The sequence below is a fragment of the Rhinolophus sinicus genome, linkage group LG03 (assembly GCF_036562045.2).
Source record: "Rhinolophus sinicus isolate RSC01 linkage group LG03, ASM3656204v1, whole genome shotgun sequence".
Classification (NCBI taxonomy): Eukaryota; Metazoa; Chordata; class Mammalia; order Chiroptera; family Rhinolophidae; genus Rhinolophus; species Rhinolophus sinicus.
The window spans coordinates 139,462,031-139,477,826 of NC_133753.1; positions in this window are offsets into that span (position 1 = coordinate 139,462,031).

Here is a 15,796-nt window from a genome sequence, read left to right on the forward strand (position 1 = left end):
CTAGCACCCAGTAGCTCCATATGCCTTGGGGTTAGGGGCTTATTCACAGCATCAAGAATCACTATTTCCATCTAGACATACAAGTGATCTAAATAGCATTCATAGGGCTTTAAAAGGCTTTTTGAAATAAAAAGTAGAGCAAACTACAAAAGTATAAATTCTAAGTTTTCCTACATCATTCCTACTTTGTAGAGCATTTGGTCAGGATGGGTGCTGCCAGGATATCACATATCAATCAGATATGAAAGAATACAGTGGTCCACATGGCCAAGGCACAGGAACAAGACTAATGAGAACCACGCAGCGTGCCTCTCCTCTTCAATTAATTTTCTGTCGATATTCACTGGAATCCATGGTGAGAAAACGTTTTAGGTATCTGCCACCACTGGCAGATCCTTATCTTCTCTTAACCTATTGAAATACAGACTAGCAAAAGGGAACGTAAGTGCTACAAAGTAAAAAGGAACGAGAGCGGTATATATGGGAAGGACTGATGCACACACTGGCAGTCAAGCTGGTATTTTGGTCACAACTGAAACGTTAGGGGGAGGAAATAACTTTCTGCAAGGTTGATATTTCTATTCCTTTTAGAAGGTTATTTGGAGCATTTAGTACATAACAGGATAAGGAGATTCAATTGTGAGTTTTATAATATCAAGAAATAATTCTTTTGAATGTATTTTAAATGTGAGGAAAAAGTACAAAATCTCTCCCTTCCTCCATCCTCCAACATATTGACAACATAAGGAAACACCCACTCAATGTTTATTTGGTTCACATGTGTATTATTAAATAGGAAAAGCTACTAAGAATACAGTTAAGTTTAAGTTCCACATTTTGATCACCTGTTAGTTATTTCTTCTTGGCCCTAAGTAGATTCAATACCTGTTTTGCTCTCACAATCACAGTTAAACTCACCCACACAATTGAATACTGAAATCTAGTTAAAAAGAAAAAAAAAAAGCTTAGATATTTATATAGAAAATGTGTACCCCCGAGGGAAAGCCACTATAATGTCAGAACTAACAAATGGCAATTTTGTATTTGAGCATTTCTTACTGGAAATGTTAATTGAAAAATGTGCCAACTAAGATTTGCTTTGCCGTTACCAGCACAAATATATCTCATTTGCTCCTTTAACTTGCTTTACATCCATATCTCAGTATGAGTGAGTGATGGTCTTCTTGAATTACTGTTTTTTTCTAATTTCCTATTCCTCTACTTTCCTTATTTTATTAGTTCTCAGCTTTTAGTCTCTATTGTTCCCCTTGTCTGGTACTCCTTCTGGAATACTAGCTTTGTAAAATGCTGTAGTGAAGGGTTGCAGGATTTTTTCCCTCCAAGTGTATACTGCCAAGGGACTCTTTTTGAAGACCTTACTTTCACTGTCAAAAACTAGGGAGGCAGACCCAGTGGCCTTAAGGGATTTAATTAGAGTTCACCAAGTTGGAATATCCAAACTCTCAAAGACCTAATTTAAATACAAGTTCACTCACTTTTTCAACTATTTCTTAGACCCTTATTAAAATTTCAGGTTATTAAAGGGAACATCCTGCGTTTTGCAATACATAGAAAATAAACCTGGGTTATGCAGAATCGCAAACATCCTCCAGGTGCAAACACAAAATTTTGCCAATTGCTAGGGAAATAATAATGAGTTAGCTTATAAATTATTGAAACAACCATCGCTAAATTTTGTCGATCATGATCAATTACATTTACATTTATATGGGTAAGATTAGTTTTATAGGAGACAGTTAAACATTGGTAGTAGATTGGTGAGAGGAAGCATGTAAGTTAACGCATTTGTTGCCATTTGTTCTATTATTGCCTTTTATAAAAATGATAATTATTATGATTACTCTCGACTCTAGGTGGTGTTATATTTCTTTTGTTAAGCTGTCAGGCAGAACGTTTGTTAAAAGCTGATGACAAACCATATCAATTTATCAAAACTTTCTGGTCAATCAAACCTCAGTTACATAAGGATTAAGATAGTCACGTATAACACAATTCCTGAATGATAGCATTACAATTTTATGAGAAAAAAAAATGCCAGTCTTTTCTTGTCCATTCCTTTCTGTGTTAAGAATTGTGTGTTAATTAGACCTTCTAATTGAAGACTGACTTAAAACATGAATTGGCTACACTATGATATCAAAAATTAAACAACTAACTACATTAAAATCCACATAGCTTTAGCATGAAGAAAGAGAGCTATGACGGAAGGTGCTATTAAGCCAGGTGTCACATAAATAAGGGAAATGGGCAAAAAGAAAAGCAATAGGTTGCTATGACAGCATTAATTATTAAACTCCCCTTATAATGATCACACAAACAAAATACAAGAAATTCGTAGGGGTGTAGAGAGGTGAAAAGAAAATAAAAGCTTTGCTACTTCAATTTGATTTGGGGTACAATACACAAAACACTTCAACATTGTTTTGTTGCTGTTTTATTATTATTATTAATTATTATTATTATTATTTCTACCATAAAGAATACTTCTTAGTGAAATAATTGTGAGAACTCTGTCACAGCTATTGTTTTCAAGTATTTATCAGCTGGCATCCCTATAATGTTATTATATAATTAGCATATTAACTTTCTCACAGTTAATCTTCACTATGGCTTTAATAACTGGATTAAAGATCTGGGTCTTTTCAGAAAGCTAACTGGTGAGATGTAGAAAGAATTTAGGGAGTCCATATATTTTGGATTTTTTATTAATTATATGCTTTTAGTAGGCATAAAATCTTAGGTACCTCATCTTATTTCATTCATTTCATTATATATATATGTGTATATATATACATACACACATATATGTGTATATATATAGTATATAGTATATATAGTATATATATATACTATATACTATATATAGTATATATACTATATACTATATATACTATAGTATATACACATATATAGTAGAGATACATATACGAAATATTTTATGCCAATAATATATACTGTAAGTCAAGTCATATTTTAAACCTGATTATTTTTGGCATTACTGCACAGAAAAACAGTAGTTATCACTTTATAAAAGCACACTAATTCTCAGTTACAACATTACAAGACTAGTTTATTGGTATAAATTCACATGAACTTCCAAGATGAGATATTTTTCATAATTTAAAATCTTAAAGTTACAGTTTATAATGATCACCCTGAAGCGGCAAAGGAAAATCTGTTTCTTCAGTAGATGTGCTAAAAATTCTTTCCATTTGCTTTCCACCAAAAGATCATGCTTAAGTACTTCCATTAAATATAAAATATTTTTCAGGTTTGCCTTGTTATTTAACGAAATTCAAAATCAGTTTGCAAAGGCAATCTCTCCATTCTCCCAACCCTCCAAAAAAACTTGTCATTTCATGACAAACATAGATTTCCTGAGAGATGGAAAACATTCACTGTGAAAATTGCTATATTTATCTTTGAGACATATTTGGTAAAATTCACTAATTTGCCCAGTGCATAATTTCAGTATGTTCATGGGGGAAAAAGAAAAAAAAGAACTGTCTTACCAATGACTTTAGAACAGAATTCCTCTGCTCTTAGAATTCGATGGAAGCAAGTGCTATGTAAATACTAATGACTGAATTTGATCTTCCCAGGCAGTGGGAAGGAACATGCTCATTTTGGTCTGAAATACACACACACACACACACACACACACACACACACACACACACGATTTTTTTAAGGAAAGGCCTTTATAAAACAGCCATAAAAATAATCAAGACAACAATTTACAAGTAAAATTTTAAGTCAGAAAGCAAGACTGATAAAGAATGATGACTTCTTTATCACATAAGTCAGATGCTATTAAGTTCCCAAACCATTTTTAAAGATCTAGTGGTTCTTAATTTGTTCTAATTTGACGTTGCATTTTTTTTTTGGCAATAATGTGCTAAAAATCAAAAGAAGTCTATTTTTGGATTTCTCTGATGTCATTTTTTTAGTTGCTATAAACTAGCTTATGAAAAGAAAATGAATGTCCCAAATTCGAAGATGAATGGGCTTTCAGTTTGGAACGGTGCTCCTAATTTCCTGTTTTGGACGAGTTTATACATCTCAAATCCATGACCAGATTGCCTTTTGCTCATTACAAGTAAAAGCCATTAGACATTTAATTTAATTTAAAATAAACAATTCAATTTTTCATTTGATTATGACTACTCACATAGGAGTTGGTATTGTATATTTCTCTAAATACTGTGTAATAGATTTCACAAAGAATTATCAACAAAACATAAACACATAAAATATTTATACTTTAACCGCTTCTTCTATTTACAATTTCAGTGTCTAAAAAACTAGGAAAAGGTAGCTAAACTAAGAGATACCGTGACTATAATAGACCATAATAAGCTACCATGTTTCTCCGAAAATAAGACATAGTCGGACAATCAGCTCTAATGCATCTTTTGGAGCAAAAATTAATATAAGACTTGATCTTATATTACATACTACCCAGTCATATTATATTATATTATATTATATTATATTATATTATATTATATTATATTATATTATATTATATTATATTATATTATATTATACCTGGTCTTATAGTAAAATAAGACCAGGTCTTATATTAATTTTTGCTCCAAAAGATGCATTAGAGCTGATTGTCCAGTTAGGTCTTATTTTCGGGGAAACACAGTATATCACGTAGTTTAATGTCTTGTATACCAAAATGGTAGTGAGAAAACTAAGGGTAGCTGCTATAGACTGATTATTTGGGGTCCCCCAATTCATATGTTGAAATGCTAACCCCCAAAAGGATGGTATTAGGAGGTGAGGACTTTGGGAGGTGATTAGGTCACAGGGTGGAGCTCCCACGAATGGGATCAGTGCCCTGATAAATGAGACCCTAGAGAGCTTCCTTGCCCCTTCTGCAGGAAGATAGCCATCTATGAACAAGAAAGCGGTTATCATCAGACACCAAATCTACTAGTTCCTTGATCTTGGACTTCTCAGCCTCCAGAACTATGAGAAATAAATTTCTGTTGTTTATAAGTTCCCTAGTCTGTGGTATTTTGTTATAGAAGCCCGAAGGCCTAAGATAGTAGCCATTACTTAGCTCATGTATATTTTTGGGTAAATACGATATAAATCATTCATTCCTTTGAAAAATTGTCTTAGTCTTCTGCCCCATCCCCAAACCATTTTCTATTCTTTAGTCTTTGTCTTTCATCTGCATAAAACACTTTAAAGCTTGCCTATAAGATAAAGTGAAAAGTCTTTAATATGTTGTTTTACTGGGTCTATGGCTAAACTGTGAGTAACAAAACCTAACATAAGAGTGACTTAAACTAAATGGAACTAATTTCTTCCTAACATAACAGTCTGGGGAAGGCAGCTTAGAATTGTAATGACAGCATTACTTCCGTATCATTAAGACACAGAGGATTCTTCTATATTGCTGCTTTGCTATTTCTTAGATTACACCATTGCTTTCACAATCTGAGATAGTTCACCAACCCAAACACATTCCAAAAAACGGAATGGAGAAGGAGACAGAGATGAGGTAGCATCCTCTCCCTTGAAGGACTCATTCCCTAGTAATGTATCTCAGTTCCTATACCACATTGCCCTAAATTTAATCAAAAACCACACCTACCTAGCAAGGAGACTAAAAAATGTAATATTTATCCTGGTATTTATATGCCCACCTATATAGTGGGTATTTTGAGAAGTGAGAAAAAGAGAAGTGAATAGATATGAGTAGACCTAAGCTCTATTGTGCAAGGATTACAGGGCTCTCTACCATTAACTTCATTCCTCTCTCTAGTATTTTCATTCTTTTTACTCCCTCTACTTTAGCAATAATAAGATTGTCTCAATTTCTCAATATCCTCCTTTTGCTGGAATCACACTATCTTTCTGTCTTCAGGTGGTTAACATCTATTCTCTTTACCTCTCAGCTTAAGATCACTTCTTCAGTGAGTCCAATATCTAGTTAAGTCTTACTATAAAGTCCTATAGCACTCTGACTCCTTTGATACATTCATTATACTTCTGTTTGCATGTTTTAATGTCTGTTATTTTTTTATTGAACGGTCCAATCCATAAAGACAGATCATTGTGACAGCAGTGCAAAGTACCTTGAGAAAAGATTTATCATAGAAAGTCAGAAAAGGCTTCAACTTGAAAGTTCATTTTGGAAGCTGCATTTTGGTCTGCAGAGGCAGAGATAATGGGAAAAGAACTACAAGGAATACAACTCATTTATTGGAGGAACTGGACTTCACTGAAACAAGCAAGTTTATTTTTTCTCACTACAGCTTTTGTAAACTCACTATGTGGATCCATTTTTCACTGTCCCTCAGATAAAATCTCAAACAAATCCCATGGATTTTCCAGTCACTTGTAGATAATTGAGATGCCTGGTTTATTCTAATAACCCTACAACTTCAGACCACTCTAACATGCTTAAATAACTTCAAACTACTATCCAATTTAAACTACTTCCAGGGCCTCAGAAACCTAACTTAGGGAAGAAAAATCAGGGATACGGAACTTAGTGTTATATAGGTGGTAGCATTATAATGTGGCATTGGTACCCTCCGGATGGCTGTTGAATCATTGCTCTTTTCTCACTCATTGGGGGCTTTTTGATTATGCAGAGGTGTTCTTGCCTGAGCTCTCAGACTGCAGCTACCACAGTGCTGGCACTGGCTGGCTACTTACAACTCCCTCAGCCCCTGGGTCTCTGTTGAGATACTTGTACTCTTATATGCAGTCCCCTTGAGTGGAATTTCTTATACAGCAACATAAGACTGGATAACTTTTGTGGGTTTGACATATGGTCCCCAAGAAGCACTCACTTCGCTCCCTTCAAACTCTTGAATTAAGCTCATGCGAACACAATTACTTCTCTTTGTGAAGTCAGCAGGAAGATGCAGCTTCAGCCAAATCATCTGTTCTTTTCAGGTATGAGCATGAGCTAAGTCATGAGTTCTGGAGCCCCCTTTACTATATCTTAGCATGTGCTAAGAGATAAGGAAACACCTCTCCTATAAAGGAATATTTGACTCTTCTTGTAGTTATAGCCCTTGTGGCCTCAAATTAAACAAAAGTCAGGCACTTATTTAACATCATATTTTAGGAGAGAAAAGCAAGGTTAATGTGTAATACAAAATCAGGGAATCTCTGGTCCTCCTCTATTTGAAGATACTAACCACCTTGATGAATGTATGAGATTCATGTGCTCATACAAACACACAAACAAAAAAGAGAAAAGGCTAAAAAGGGAGGTTGGAGAATTGAGGATCATTCTTAAGAGTTGGAATTTGATCCTATAGGCTGAATACAATGACCACAGAATTTTACTTTGAGATTATTTTTAAAAACACATTATATTTCACATCACACTTTTGTAATCACTTGAAACCTTGAGAATGATGAAATTTGCTGTAGGGACATTTCTATTAGTGACTCTATTATAATGTGATAGAATTGGATGGTCCCACTGGATTTATATAACTCTGCATTTGGTTCAAAAATATATAATTTTGGAGTAAAGAAATCATAATATACAACTTCCATTAATAATACAATGAAAAAAATATTTTGTGAAATTCCTGTGCCACATGAAAAATATGAATCCTGCCAATAAAGGCAGAATAGTATCCTCTAATATAATTTTTTCAGCCGAATTCATGTAATCTAGCTGAAGGAGAGTGCAAAGTAGAAAAAAATCCATAAAATAATATAGATAGGTCAACATGAATGTGTCCTTATGAACATTCTTTCAAAGAACCTACCCTTATCACGCAATCCCAAGTTTTAATAAAGCAGGAAGGGAGTTGGGAAGTCATATGATTTGATTCTACAAAAACCAGTTAGTAAATCTGAATAATACTGGCATAGATATGATAATCAAGTCCAGATCTATTAATGACACTGCCATGAGAAGCATATAAATATAAAAATAAAAGGACAAAAACAGAGCCCTGAGGGACCACAATTTTACAGTCACTGTTTCTGATGAGCTGCTACCCAATATAGTATGCTGTGTCTGCTGACAAAGATAATTACATTTCAAACCAATTTAATGCTGTCTGGATGATCTAACAATATGTCACTGTCTACTGTGTCAAAGGTGAGTGATACATCTAACTTTGAGCGTAGGTATCCATCCCCAGAAACTCTCCCATCTCACCGGAGATAAAAAGGTAGTCCCTGATAACTTAATGGGTATCCCCAAATCCATGTTGGAATTTTATCAAATATTAATTAATTGTGTCTTTGGACAAAATATCAAACATATTTCCATTTTACTATTTTTTTTCTAAAAGAGATAAAAACTAGAAAATCTGCATCAGAATCCAGCAGGCACATAGTTCATAATCCTTAAATGTTTGCTGAATAAATATTTACATACATTTTTATTAATAGGCAATGAACTAGAGAAGCAAAAGACATGCACAACAGAATGCTAATAGGTTACGGTATTCTCATTTCTGTTAAAAATTGTATTCTGCATGTAATTCCTCAATTATATGTGTGTGAAGAGGTACAAATAAATTCTTAAAATAAAACATATAAAAAGCAAGATGATAAAACTATAACAGTTTCCCAAAGTTTGCACAGAATTTCTTATATATTTCTGTAAGATTTGCTTTGAATTAATATTTTAAAGAACAAAAATAAACACATAAACAGTGAGAAAACAAATGTGACAAAATTAGTGATGTAGCTGAACAGTATATGGAATTCATTTTAGTATACGGAGTATTATTTTTGCAACTTTTCTGTAGATTTAAATTTTTTCAAAATTAAAGTTAGAATTGAAGAGAAGGGGAATGGAGAACAAATGGATGAGAAGGAAGGGCTTGAAGTCATTTGAGGCCTATGTGTAAACCACTGTGGGGATGCTGCAGCCTCCACCAGCTCTCCTCTGAGAAATTATCCTGGCCGAGATGACCATATCAGACATTTGTTATGTTCACATCATCTACTTTCCTTCAAATCTATTGAAAAAAGATTTTAAAAAATGGAAAATAGGAAAAAGCTTTTACATGTGAAGTGAGTCTAAATGAGTCTAAGTGAGTCTAAATCTAAGGCCATAAGTTCAATCACTTTTATTATTTGCTTTCACTCAATAACTTATTTTGCCCATCCTACTGAAATGCAGGAGAGTGAGTTCTATTCATTCTGTTGTGCTTCCTTCCAAGATGGTGAGAATGCCTATAGTCATCAGTCAACTTCAACTACCACAAAAACACTGTCTCAGTCTTCATAGTCCCTTCAGATTTGCTATTTCTGTTGTTTCAATGCCTTTCTCAGAACCTAATATCCAGTCTGCAAGCAGCTGACACAAAAGTCTGCTAATTTTACAACTTATATATCAATTCTTTCTCTCTCAAGTCTCTGGGAATATGTAGCCTAAGAGACATCTCCCTCTTTTTCTCTCCTCAAAGCCTCCAGGACATCTAGCATATTCTCAGTGGGATAGGGTTTTAGTCTGAACTCTAGCTCCTCAACTCAGCAAAGCCACCAGACTCGGTTTTCCTTGCCGTGCCTACAGTCTGAAAACTGCCACCAGGCAGAAACCCTCAACGATATTAGGGCTCACCATCTTTGTTCTATTCTTCTTACGAATAAGTCTTTTACTGTCATTGTTCGATGTCTGAAAATAGTTGCTTCACATAATTTTCCTGTTTACCAGTTGTTTTCCTCGGAAGATTAAAGCCAATATTTATTACTAGATCACAGTCAGAAGCAAAAGTCCACTTTTTTTCTTTTCAACCCTTTTGAATAATGTTAGATTAGGTGTGTGTGCATGCTTGCTTTCAAAGCAAAAGAATTGTAATATTTACATATAAATATTTGTGTGAACATAAGTTTTCACCACAAGATTGCTAAATTGTGACAAGAATATGGCAACTTTTTAAGATAAACTTTTGTAAAAAAGATTTCATTTTACTACCAGTGTTCATCCTCACCACAAAGGGATGAGATTTCTATTTCCTCCTCTACCCTGTGCTTGGTAGCATCAGCTGTTATTTTTCACTTATTTTTTCCATTATATGAGGGATGACTTTAATTTGCGTTTTGCTAATTGTTATGATGTTGAGCATTTTTCCTGTGCTTATTTTCAATCTGTATATTTTCTTTGATGATGTGTCTTTTCAAATAATTTAAACACATTTTTAATTGAGATGTTTGTTTCTTATTACTGAGTTGAGAAGTCTTTATATATGAAGGATACCAACCCCACACTACAATCAAATATTTGCAAATATGTTTGCCCAAAGTGTGGCACATCTTTTCATTCTATTAACAGTGTCTTTCAAAGAATTATTTATTTAATTTTGATAGTTTTAGTTAGCAATATTTTAAAGGATTGTGCTATTTCTTTATCTAAGAAATCTTTACCTAAGGCAAAATCACAGATTCTTTCCTATGTTTCTTCTTGAAGTTTTTTATTTGTGGGTATTACATTTAGGTATCTGATTCATTTTGAGTTAACTTTTGATATGCATCAAGGTGTTTGTTTGTTTGTTCATTTGTTTGTTTTTTGCATAAGAGCTCAAATTGTTTCAGCACTACTTGTTAAAATCATGATCCTTTCTCCATTAAATTGCCTTTATACCTTTGTCAAAAATTAATTAATGAGGTTTCCAGTCAAGATGCAGAATAGGCAAACATCGTGCTGCCTGCTCTCTCGACCACATCAAAATTGCAATTGAACTACAGAACAACCATCATTGAAGTTGAGAATCACCAGAAGTCTGGCTGAAAAGAAGTCATATAGGTAAGGATATACAGAATAAGCCACTGTGAGACTGGTAGAAGGGGTGGAGATGGGAATGGGCTGGTCCTACACCTACATGTGTCAGTCAAACATCAGGAGGAATATCTCAGTTGCGGAAGTCCCCTGAGAAGCAAGGGGTCCCAGCCCCACACCCAGGTCCCCACCCCAGGGTTACAGTGCCTCACAACTATAGAGAAGTCCTCACGACTTCTGGCTTTGAAAACCAACCAAAATTGTGGCTGAGTACCATGGAGGGCGGCTGGAGTCTGATGTGTTCCTCTTAAAGGGTTCATACATGGACTTACTCACTGATGGACACACTGCCTCAGCTCCAGCACTGGGGCAGCAGCTCTAAAGGTGGCAGGGGCATATGGGGAGGAACTGAATTGTGTGGATTCAGGGCAGGAGTTGGAGGGGCAGCTTTCTTCCAGACAGAACTGCCAGCAAAGAGCATTGTTCCTTTGTTGAACTCTTCCCCACACAGTATGCAGATGCAAGCAACCCCCACATATTAGTTCCCATCAAACTGACTAAGTGTTTGCTCTGCCCTGGCGATTCTTTGAGACTCCATCCCACCCACCCTGCAGGCCCAACTAATCCAATTCCAGTAGTTTCCATAAAAATGGCCTGTCTTGCCTCATGCTTTGAACATTCCTAAAATCTCTCAAAGGGTCACAAAACCCAAACAAGAACCATCTGGCCTTGGCATGCCTTCTATCTCTTGCTAAGTAGCCCCAAGCCTGGCACAGTTGGCAGCTGACCTCAGTTCACAGCTTAGTCTCTCCAGGCACATTTAAGCCCAGCACAAATCAAACCATCTTCAGATTACCCTGTAGCTCATACCAAGTGGCCCCAGGGAGGGCACAGGCAGTGGCTGACCTTAACTAGCAACAGTGCCTGTCCCAAGATGCCCAGAACCAACACATCTGGTAATCAGCTTTACCATACCAAAATACAACACAACTACCTCCACAAAAGACATACCCAAAAGGAATACTCAGCAGGCCCCGGAGCCCTGCAAAAGTGAATCCTGCTCTATAGGGTGAGCACCTGCATAAGAGGTACTCCACTGTAGTCAGAGCCAGTCCTCATAAAAAATAAGCCTGAGGATCAATCCCTCCCATTAATGTGCCAACAGGAATCAAAGCTCAACTAGAACAGGAGGGCACACACAAGCCACAGAAGGGACACACCTAGAACACTCAGCACAGGGGAAGAGGAAGACTGCACCACTGGGCCCCATAGGACAGCTATTACATAAGGCCACTCTACTATACTGGGAGGCATAGCAACTCTAGCTAATACGTAGAAACAAACACAGGGAGCCAAAATGAGGAGACAAAGAAACATCTCCCAAATGAAAGACAGAAAAGAGCACCAGAAAGAAAACTTTAATAATGGAGACAAGCAATCGATTAGATGCAGAGTTCCAAAAACTGTTCGTAAGGATGCTCACTGATCTCTGGGAGAACTTCAACAAAGAGATAGGAAACATAAAAATATAGATAAAAAACATAAAAAGGAATCAGTCAGAAATAAAGAATACAATAATTGAAATGAAGAATACATTAGTGGGATCAACAGTAAATTAGATAAAGCAGAGGATCCACTCACTGATTTTTAGGATAAAGTAGTAGAAAACACTCAAACAGAAAAACAAAAAGAAAAGTGAATCCAAGTAAAAAGAGGAGAGTTTAAGGGCCCTCTGGGACAACATCAAGTGCACAAACATTTACATCATAGGGGTACCAGAAGGAGAAGAGCGAGAACAAGGAATAAAAAACCTATTTGAAGAAATAAGGACGGAAAACTTCCCTAACCTCGTAAAGGAAATATATATACAAGCCCAGAAAGTGCAGAGTCCCAAACAAGATGAACCCAAAGATGCCTACACCAAGACACATTATAATGAAAAATTCCAAAGCTTAAAGACAAAGAGAGAATCTTAAAAGCAGCAAGAGATAAGCAGTTAGTTACCTACAAGGGAGCTCCCACAATACTGTCAGCTGATTTTTCAACAGAAACTTTGCAGGCCAGAAGGGAGTGGCAGGAAATATTAAAAGTGATGAAAAGCAAGGACCTACAACGAAGATTACTCTACCCAGCAAGGCTATCATTTAGAACTGAAGGACAGAAAAGGAGCTTCCCAGACAAGAAAAAGCTAGAGGAGTTCATCAACACCAAATCATAATTACAAAGAATCTTAGAGGGACTTCTTTAAGACACCCCTCCCCCCAAAACAAATATGAAAAATAAAATGGCAATAACTACACATTTATCAGCAATTACTTTAAATGCAAGTGAATTAAATGATCCAATCAAAAGATAGGGTGGCTAAATGGTTAGAAAAGAAGCCCCTTACATATGCTGCCTACAAGAGACTCACTTCAGATTGAAAGACACACCCAGACTGAAAGTAAAGGGATGGGAAAAAGACATCATGAAAATGGAAATGAAACGTTGAAAAACAAACAAACAAACAAACAAAAACTTGGGTAGCAATACTTATACAAAAAAAAAAAAGAATTTAAAACAAAGGTTATATGTAACAAGAGACAAAGAAGGACACAGTAATCCCACTTCTGGTTATTTATCCAAAGAAATCCAAAACACTACTTTGAGGGGATGTGTGCATCCATATGTTCTTTACAGCATTGTTTACAATGGCCATGATGTGCAGGCAGTCTGGGTGACTGTCAATCTATGAGTGGACAAAGAGGAGTGGTACATACACCCAATGGAATATTGCTCAGCCATGAAAGAGAATAGGTTACTGCCGTCTGCAGTGGCATGGATGAACTTGGAGGGTATTTTGCTGAGTGGAGTGTCAGACAGAGAAAGACAGATACTATGTGATTTTGTATATGTGGAATCTAACAATGAAATAAACAAGCAAACAACACAGAAACAAACTCATAGATACAGAGAACATTTTGATGGTTTCCAGATGGGAGGGGCGTTGGGGATTAGTGAAAAGGGGAAAATAATAAGAAAATAAGAAAATAAAAGAATAAATAAGAAATAAAAAGAATAAAAAAATGAAAATAAAATCCATATCCAGAACACTTCTTTCCCCAGGCTTTTGTGAGCTTTAGATCACTGTCTTACATTTAGTTCAAGTTGTGATTTTCAATTATTTTCCCCAAAGTAAAATTTATTTTAAACCACCACCTTTCTTAGTAGAAAATTATTAAAGAAACATAAGCCATTTTCACATGTTGGCACTATTCTTATTACTTTTATTTCATATGTTTGGAAGTTTGGACTTTTCACCATCCAGGATACGGCTAATGGATTCTTTTTTCCTCCTTTTTTGGGGTGCTAGTGGTGTTGGTAAATTGTTTCAATTTGTTTTTTGTTTACTTTCATTACTTTTCTGTTTTGGTTAATTTTGTTTATTGAAAAAGCTTTATTATTTACCTCTAACTTGAGACTGTGAATCACAGAGATCAAAACCAGCAGGAAAATTGATGTGTCATTTAGAAAGAATTGTTAAAGAAATCATCTCTCATTATGTTCAATATATTTTTAACCAAACACATGATATAAACATGTTTTTAAACTTTTAAAAAATGTTTATACTTATGCTTTTATATCTATGTAACATTAACTTGTAACTGAGATTGTGTATATATATATATATATATATATATATATATATATATGTGTGTGTGTGTGTGTATATGTATATATAGACATATATATATATGCATACATATACATGTATATATATGTGTGTGTGTGTGTATATATATATATATATATATATATATATATATAATCTGATAAAAGCTGTAGTAAAACAAAGAAAACAAATCCAGTAATACTGAATGAAAAAAACATGCATCACTCCCGAATAGTGAGCATCTTTATTTTGCATTTGTTTTACCAACCCATATATACCATAAATTTTAACTTTCCCTTCATTTCTCATATAACAAAAATGGTATTGGCCTGAATGAGGAGGCCTGGGGTTAGTCACTATCCCACTAATGCACTGTTCTCCCTTGGATAGTCATCTATTCTCTTTGTGTTTCACTTTCCTATTTTGTAAAATTGGTACATTGACACAGGGTCAAAATATCTCTCAGAGTTCTTAAACTAATAAGAGCTTTTCCATCTGTCTCCTTCTCCCTCTAGAGTACCCTCATCACTGTGGCCCTCCAGGACTCCTCTGTCTAAATTGGCCTCTACTATAAACTCATACTCTTATCAATCTGATTTCTGTTCTTTTATCACTCTCTAAAAACATCTTGTTTATTTACTTGTTCACTGTTTGTCTTTCTACCATAAGACTGTAAGTTTCCAGGGGCATGGGTAAAGTATGCCTTATTAACCAATATATCACCAGCATCTAGAACTGCACACAGCAGACACTTAACAAATATATGTAAACAAATAGATGAATGAGACAAAAGACATGAAAGCACTTTGGGAAAGTTAAAATATCTATAGAAATATTTTTTTTCAAGAGTTATAACAAAAGTAGTGTTTTTCACCTGAATCAACTATAACCGTTGTCACCTCTGCTATTGACACAAATTTAAATATTTTAACACATACCACAAATATGGTTCCAATTCTGATTCTGGCATCAGAAATATTTTCTTACATATGCATAAAAATTACACACAAAAGATTTTTTGTGTCTCTTTCAAAATATTTTTCTTTCCCTACAAGGAGAAACTTTCTACATTATGTGGACAAGTTCCCTTTGATGAATAATACAAGATCAGACAGCGGACACCTACTTCTCTTTCCTTGGTGCTATGGTTCACCTAATACACTCTCATTCTTTCTTCTTTACAATGATATACCATTGCCACTGGCCTTCTAAATGCTCCTTTAATTTCTTCCTCCTGCTGCACTGCGTGATTTTTATGGGTATGAACAAAGAAATACTAGTCCATTTCAATCAGCAGTAAATCTCGCTTTTGCCCTTGTTGCTGCTTAACTGTACTTTTAGTCTTATTTTCTGAAGATGATTAATTCAAGTGGAAAGGTACTATATTGCAACAT